General features: G+C 40.9%; 1 long non-coding RNA gene across 1 annotated transcript; it reads left to right on the forward strand.

The window, feature by feature from the left end:
* Nucleotides 1-6,018, forward strand: LOC140212912 (uncharacterized). The gene is made up of 3 exons (XR_011889885.1): nt 1-108; nt 1,906-2,067; nt 5,704-6,018. It is a non-coding gene; the product is annotated as an uncharacterized lncRNA (long non-coding RNA).
* Nucleotides 6,019-8,602: the final 2,584 nt, after the last annotated feature.

Here is an 8,602-nt window from a genome sequence, read left to right on the forward strand (position 1 = left end):
GATCTCTACTACAGGGGATGGACAGCACATCGAGCACCCTCGACTGAAGCCAACCTTGTCCCGGAAGTTGGTGCTTCACAACTTTGCGGCAGCACTTCGTTTGCACGGGTGTGTGGCATTTCTTCCCCTAACATGCCTGCCTGATGTGCCATAAACTACGCAAGCAGTGTTTCGAAGTGTCCAGAATTTTTCCATTGCAGTGTCTACATTGTAGCTAACATAAGTGGCGTGCAATGGGGACACTGGTAAATGAGAAAAAACTTGATGTAAGAGAACACTATCGTATATGGGTTCAGATTGTCATAAAAGTGCTTACTAGACATGTAGAGACCTCCTAAAATGTAAAAAACCACAAAGAAAAGTTTTTCGGCAGCAATATTATCTGATCGCACGCACTAGTTAGTCCACCATATGCCCTGCTTCCAGGACAAGCGCCTGCATGACACCGCATTTCCACTGGCTTCACCTGCATCCAGCAAAACATTAGAAATCACTGGTGCACAGTGTTTTCTGTCCCCTTTCTCGACACCTACTGAACACATGGTAAACTGTTTCCAAAGCAAAAAAACAGAGGGAAAGGGCTCTGAACACATTGCATTTTAATGTGGCTGGTACTGGGTAACGCAAGTACTGTGGCATAGTAGATTTGCACCAGGCAACCTGGGCGCCCAAAAAGGCTGCTGTTTACTTGCAAATGGCGAACGTATTGTGAGTATGTTGAAGTTCTTTTTTATTCTCATCGCTTATTTAGCTAGTGGAGACAGCTTTCACAACTGGAGAAGAAGCCTTGGAAGCATGAAACACTTCACAAAACCAGCTTCAATATAACGTGTCTGCATCACAATTTCATGGCTGCATGAGTGAACCCTCTGGTTAACATGTAAGAGTGTTCATGATGTTTGCCATGCATTATCCACTTTATTTACAGGTCAACCCTATCTTGAGATTTAAGCTGATGTTGCGTTTGGAGAAATTATGGCCGAGAGCCAGCTTTTGAGAATACAAATTGAGCTCGACAGATTAAACGCCAGAACAAGTCGCTCAGGATTTCAGATCAAGAATCTTCAAAGGCCAGTTCATTTAGTGGTGTTAATATTCTGCTCAAAGTTGTTGATTGTTACGTTCATATGGTGCCCAAGCATTGCCGTAACAACTTCACTTGGAGTACATAGCAAGGGTGTATTCGACGTAAGCTGCTGGCTTTTTTCTGTGTTTTCAAAAACTGGTTTCTTGATCAGTTTCAATTTTCCAATTATGCATTGTTTATTAGGTGCTGTGTCCTATTTCCTTTTCCTGCAGCTTCTTAGTTAAACATCTGAATAGTGAACACAACTTGACCTTTTGCTTGATTTTCTATATTACACACCCTCGATGCAAAACAATTTCACTTCAAAACTGCTTGTACTGTACTGAAAGAATAACTTGAAGCAGCCATAGCCACCAATAACACGCAAGAGATGATTATGAGAATTGTAATATTGTTTTTTGATCTACAGGGTGTCTTAACTATCGTGCACCAAGATTTAGAAATATGTAAATGCGATGTAACTAGACAAAATGAAGGTAATGCTGTTTGCCGTCGCGTGGAGATACTCTGATTATATTTTGCATTCTGCCTAATTACATAATTCTTAATTAGTTAATAAATATCTCAAATAATTAAATGAAATGTGTCAATAAAAATTTGTAGAGCAATATGAAAGCCTCCTTATGCACTTTTTTGTTACTCTTACTCATTGTGTGCTACATAAAAGTGTTTTTCCAAGGAATAAGCCTGCGAATACACATAAAGTGTCTTGAGTGGCCAGTCATGTGTCAGTTTTGTGGTGCAAAGCCACGAATACACCTTAAATGGGTTCTTTTAAGAAAAAGACTTGGCTCAGAAAATTATCCTTCTTTATGCAGCCTGTGGAGACAAGGTTTCTTAGACATGGCCATGGCCTTCAAGGAAGATGCCGAGGCCACAGGCAGTTCCTCCAGTGACCGTGAAAAGGTCCCCTGGGGCAAAAGTCTAATTTGGCACCCCTACCTTTCTCCTGCAGCTTTTCTGTCTACTTAGCTAACCAGGTCAGTCAATGATGGCAAAGGGAAAAAAGAATCAACAGCTTAAAACGTACAACTTGCTCAAGCTCAACGCATTTTTGGTGTGAAGTTTTTCCCTTATCATTTATCAAAAAACGGGTAATAAGTATATGATATGGTCTTCATACGGACACCTCTTTCCCACAGAGAATTAGCAGTAAAAAAAGCAGCTTATGAAGGCTTGAATATTAGCTAGGATGATGTGGCATAGATAGGATAATGATTATGAATGTTTCTGGTAAAGGTAGTGGTAGTAGAGTGAATAATCAGTTTATATGTAGATTAAAAGACATTTCGTTCCAATGCCAGAATTTTAAATCATCCCAAATAATTCTTGCGTTTGATAGTCTATGCGCATTGAGTGACAGTGCTTCTTGATGCTTGCTTCTTGCTGACATCATTCTTATGCTGCATAATTCACCTGTTTAAATTCCCTATTTCTCCCGTTCAAGCAACTTTACATTCATCATAACATACCTTGTAGATGAGTTCCAGAAACTTGCTGACGAGATTAGGGGGCGGCGTGCACCCCAGGCTTAGATATGCATTCAAGAGCCTCATATTTTGCAAATGTTAGAAATACTCCTGCTAAGCAAGTTCTTGGTGTCATACAAGGTTATTTGCGAATACGAATTTGCCTAAATTTAGAAAACAGTCAACCTAAAACATGTCAAGCAATATCGCTGACAGTACACACACATTCCAACGGAACTAAATACAAATAAATATAGCACCAAATGCAGAATCATTGGCATGATGCCATTCTTTCAGTGGAATAAAATCTGTCCTGCGTTGTAAATCTGGAATCCTTTATAATCCAGACTACTAAATGCCTCATGAGGGTTGTGACGTAAAACATGCGTGTATTTATTCCTCGTTTTTTTACTTTAAGACCCGATAATGCTTAAACAGCAGTGAAAGAACTGAGATCACGGTACTTAATACTTTATATTGCTCCAGAAATCCGCTTTTCTGCCGATCGCAGCATTTCACACTAACAATTCTTGACAGAAAATGTGAGACAGAAGGCACATAACACTTAAGGTGGTGCTATTCACTTTGATTGTCTGGGAACAAAACTGATAATGTACATGTTATGGCCCTACGTGTCATTGCCTTTGAACAACAAAAAGGTAGGGGGTTTGCGTTTTGCAAAACTCCATGGAGGTTTTTACTGTGTGCAATTAAAATTAGAAACCTTCACAGCTGATACTAAATGCATTCTCCACAGCTTTAGGTTATACAGGTGCACTACTTTACACAGAACGCACTCTTTTACCTCATCACTGCCCACACTCTTAGGCAAAGTTACAGCCTTTGGAGTGCCCCTTCTGCCACACATTGATAATCGTCATCTGCCTTGTTGCGTTTCCTTTCTTTAACGCTGCGAGCCCTGTACTTTCCAGTAACGAACGGCATGCACATTATCAGCATGATAGCATTCCCGGAAGGAAAGTAGCAGGCGTGGCGTTTTAAAGAAAGGAAACACATCAAGGCAGATAATGATTATTGTTGTGCGGCAGAAGGGGCACTCCAAAGGGTGTAACTGCCTAAGAGTGCAGGTGGTGATTCAGATTCTTCAAAGGCGTTTCATTGTATGGGATGGCACATCGCTCTTCACTTATTTGCAGAATATTGCATTCCGATTGTGTCATATGAGATGAATCCATTAGAAAGCTGCCCTAAATTTATTACAGCTCTGTACTGGCAAACTGGCAGCAGCTTGCAGTGCTTGTGGACATTAAATTGTAACTGCCATATTATATGTAACTGCTAGTGCAGAGGCACGGCAGCAGCAATGGTTAGGGTACACTTGTTTCTTCTGTTCTGGGGCATGCATCCTCCACGAGAAAGCAGTTTTTTTCGTCTTCCTCTTCTACCACATTGGAATGTGAAATGGGGTGTAATTTGTAGGGTATACTCTTGAATAAACTTCATGAGCATTTATTCTTGCCTGTGCCACAGATCATTGTTGCTACCACTATAAAAGCAGTTTACAGCACCCGTAGGGAACAATCTGTGAATTTTTAACGAACAGTAAGGATAATGAATAATCGAATAATTTTTAGTAATTTTCAACAAATTTAACACTCTTTGCTTTCCACTGTGGTGTTTTTCAAACTGTAATGTTGGCTCAAGGTTTGTCTGCAGGATGTCATTTTGTGTGAATGAGTGCACTTGTGCGCATAACACCTCATCGTCAACATTCTGCTGCACAAAATGTCATTAGCTTTCGTATGCATTGGTCACTATCGGCTGCTCCTTTGTTAGTTGGAATGTAGCATTAATGTAAAGCACATTTGATGTTCTAACAAAAAGCATTGTGCCCTCTTATCTTCTAATTCTCCTACTTGATGCCTAGTGCTATAATAGCATGGTTGACACCATGAGAGTCAGTGTGGTGTATAATTGTGTCTGGTGGGGGGGGGGGTGTACATTAACTTAAGCAACTTTTCCAGACGACTTGAATCAATATTGTGGAATGCTGTTTTTTTTTTTTCAATCACTGTTACCAAGTTTCACTTCGGTTGTGGCAACAAGTTTAATGTAGTTCGCTAGCACTCCTGCTAACAAATATAATGTGCAGGCATCTGTGTTGAAAAAAAGACCAGCTAATGGTTTGCGAGGAGCTAAGGTCCATTTAGACAAATTTTGAGCTTACACCGGTGGAAATAACTGGTGAATGAAAGCACACCCAGGAGAACTGACCATAATATTTTCTTTCAAAATAATAATGCTAACGCTTTGAACTGCATATGAACTGACTTGTTTAAAAAATGACCCATTTCCTTGTTCAAGTAAGACAAAGGTTCCACAAGAAGACAGAAACTTGAAGCCGTCAACAGCAGCATGAATATAAACATCGCTCGATGTTTTGCAATCTTGCACCTGGTTATCATATTGTCTATCCCATTTTTTTCCACAGGCTGTTCTTTACTGTTTTATGGTCATAGCCAGTTGAATTTTAATGTCCCTATTTTTTAATATTTCGTTAATATATCTTTTCTTCATCGCCTTTTAACAAAATATATATTCGTAATGTGCCTTCATTTACAATTTACAGTGATCTTGACCAGATGCATCTTGATACAAAATTTATTTTCCTTAATTCTTCGTTTTCCTTTTCCAAAAGTGCAAACTGTTTATCTTGATACCTATTTTGTCTTCTCGGAAGATTAGGTCTACTGGATTAATGACTGCTTACATGTGTACATCATTTTCTGTTTTGGTCACCCCTACTCTTTGCAAGAACTAACAGTAGTGCTCATACCCGCTCCATCACAATCACCACTGCTAAGCACACCCTTCCTTCCTTTATTTTAACACTTTGGCTTCTCTTGACCTATTATATGCACCAGTTTCTTCTCCCCCAATGAGGCTAGGGGCCACTGAGCTATGCACAATCCAAAACAACGCAGCCAAGGAAAACATTTGCTACCCTAATGACAAGCACCTATGTCGAAATGTTGGCTATAGCAACATCCCTTGTTCCAACAATGTTGGTCTACGTACATGTTTTTCTAACACAGAAGTTACTGCTTTGTCGTGTTCTGTGATTATACTATTTTGCCGCTTTGTTTAGGATGGATATTCACGAATACTATTTGTTTCTCCTGACAGCAGCAAGTTTATCCTTGCAAGCATTTTGGGTCAAGAACAACTTTCACCAGGAAGAAGTGCAAGACGAGTGATTGAAGAAAATAAAGTTGCTTCTGTGATCTAAGAACTTGAGGACTGAAATGTTGCACCTTTGTGTATATATGCTATGCAGTGCATTCATATCACAAAGTGCAAAGTGTTTTATCTCTGCAGCCATGTCAGTGTGTTGGCAAGACAATTTTCTCAATGGTGACCTGCTGCTTTGTCTATGAGCTGCCTTCATGACATTTGCATTAAAGGCGATGTACTATCGTGGACAAAAGTACCCTGGAAGTGCGAGCGCTGACCAAATTGCATTTCTGTTCAAGACCGCTGAAAACAGTGGGTCACGTATGCACATTCCGAACGCAGATGGTAGCACGGCTGATCCCAGCAAATAGTGCACCTAAAATTCGGTCGACTCTCGCACGTCCTGGGCAATTTTGTCCCCGATGGCACATTCTTCGAACAATGGATATGCTCTGCAAGATGAAATACGGGAAGCACCTGTACTTTAACGGATATAGTAAAGATTTAGCATACGGAGTCTCTCGTTTTCTGAATACGGCAAGCACCTGTATTTTAACGGTTATAGTACAAATTCAGCATACAGTGTGTTCCGTTTTCTGAATACGAGAAGCACCGTACTTTTACGGTTATAGTACAAATTCAGAATACAGTCTTCCGTTTTCTAGATACAGAAGCACTCGTATCTTGTATTACGGTCTCTCTTTTACAGTTGTCCGTTCTACGGAAATGACCGTTCTTAATTTGCGGAAGAGTGTTCGGTCACAAATTACCAGCAAATTTTCTGTAAAGTAAGGAAAATTTTTTTACAGTGTACGACATACGCACAACCTACAGACATGAGAGCCCTCGGATTGTAATTTGAATGTAAGAGAAAACACATTCTGTTACGTGAAAACTCACACCCCGTTTCCTTCGTTTTAACCATTCGTAGACCAGCGACGGCGCGTTAATATCTAGGAGTCCACGGAACGACGTGCCCGCTTCCTCGAAACCCTTCTAGATGGCGCTCGCTTCCACCGTAATGCGGATGACGCAAGAGGCCACGTTTCTACCAGAAAGCCCACCTTCGTACATATCATTTGCCGCGGCTGTTTCCGGTAAACATCTCGGTTGGACACGCTGCCATTTTGCCCGAAAGCGTGACAAGCAGTCAGAGATATTTGAATGCTTTCGCGTTCCACTCCCAAAGGCGACGCTCAAGCGGCCTCCTAATTGTTTCGTCTGCGACGGCACGCGTGGATTTATCGGCAGCGTCACTGGATGGAGTAGCGTGGCCACAAGACGGAACGAGAGAATAGCCTAATTTACGCTCGGCGCATTTTTACGCATTCGCACGCAGCGGCGTTTCCATGCACCTCGGAGCCCACGCACAGGCGTCGCGACGGCTGCGCTAGATTGCGCCCAGTGTTCTTAGCGAAGCGCGAGTCCCGTTGTAGTAAACGCCTCGCAGGCAACTGTTTTTGACAGTGGAGACAGGTTGTGTTGGTATATTGATCCAATGCTAGCCCGTTACCGCCGACAGTCATCGCGAGATGGGCTCTGCCACAATTCTTTAATATTCCTTTCTTCAGTTTAATCTACGCTCTCAAAGTACAAAATTTTAGTTTGTTTAGCACTCGCCCTATAGCGTAGCTATTGTAGTGTTCTCTTTTACCACTACCTAATCCATCTGCCATCGAATACCAATTTGCAAGGTTTACGACATGAGCTGAATTGGGGTGAGCAAGAAGCGGTAACGGTAACTATGGAACAATAATGCCATCGCAAAGTCTCAGCCGCAGCTCCGTCAACGTCCGTTGTCATCCTTCGCGCTTCTTGACAATCTCGATTTCACGGCAAGTTTGATGGCGCATATCTCCAATATGGCGTCATTCTGTCTGGCAATTCATTCCAAGTGGACACACCCCACAAACTCACCGGCTATAATTCGCAAATTGATATATAATAAATATTAGTTCAGAATATAATTAGTGACGCTTTGTTAATTACTTGACTCCGTGTTCTGATATTCTTGCTAGTAATGTCCGCTTCTCTGAATAATTAAAATCAAGGACTAGAATTATGTTATCCGCAGGCGGGTTATTTTTATCAGTTCCGTAAAACTTAAAAATGATGACCCTGCAGAAATGGGCACACCATATATGCATGCAATCGAAATCAGGCACCCTATTCAAGCCTGCACCACTATCACAAATATTTCCCATCCGGTAGCCTCCATTCTTGGAAAGTGTTATAGGGATGTTTGTGTAGCTGTGGCTAGGTATATAGTTGTATAAGGACGATTTCTTTCATACGTTCTGAAGATTTTCCATGACCATTCATTTTAGCTACTAAACATTTCTGTATAGTGCGTCTTTTTAGACGCATAAAATTATTTTCTTATATCACCCGATATTGTGCCAATTCCCAATGGTTGCTTTATCCACTATTAGAGGACAGTTTCCACGGCACGTTCAGCTACTTCAGTTCAATTGTCATTAGGGAGAATTCATTATAGTGGCTCTCAGACTTTACAGTTTCCGCAATCTTGCAAGGCCAGATGTTCACGTTGGGGTGCATTATTGCAATTGGGGTGTACTTCAAATGTTTGTATATAATAAATGTTTGGAAATGCTCCAAATGTTTTGTATATAATATATCTAAAATTAATATATAATATAATATATTTATCATCTTTTGTTTCTCCAATAAGTCTCACGGGCATGAGCGAAGGGTTTAGGCGACCAAAAAAAAAAAAAAACCAGGAAGAATTAAACTGCCACAGAGATGGTTGCTCAGCCGTGCAGGAATTTATAGATGGTTCCGGAGGGTTTTCTGAAGTTGTTCATAGGTTATTTTTCATTTGATCTGG

The sequence above is a fragment of the Dermacentor andersoni genome, chromosome 8, assembly GCF_023375885.2.
Source record: "Dermacentor andersoni chromosome 8, qqDerAnde1_hic_scaffold, whole genome shotgun sequence".
Lineage (NCBI taxonomy): Eukaryota > Metazoa > Arthropoda > Arachnida > Ixodida > Ixodidae > Dermacentor > Dermacentor andersoni.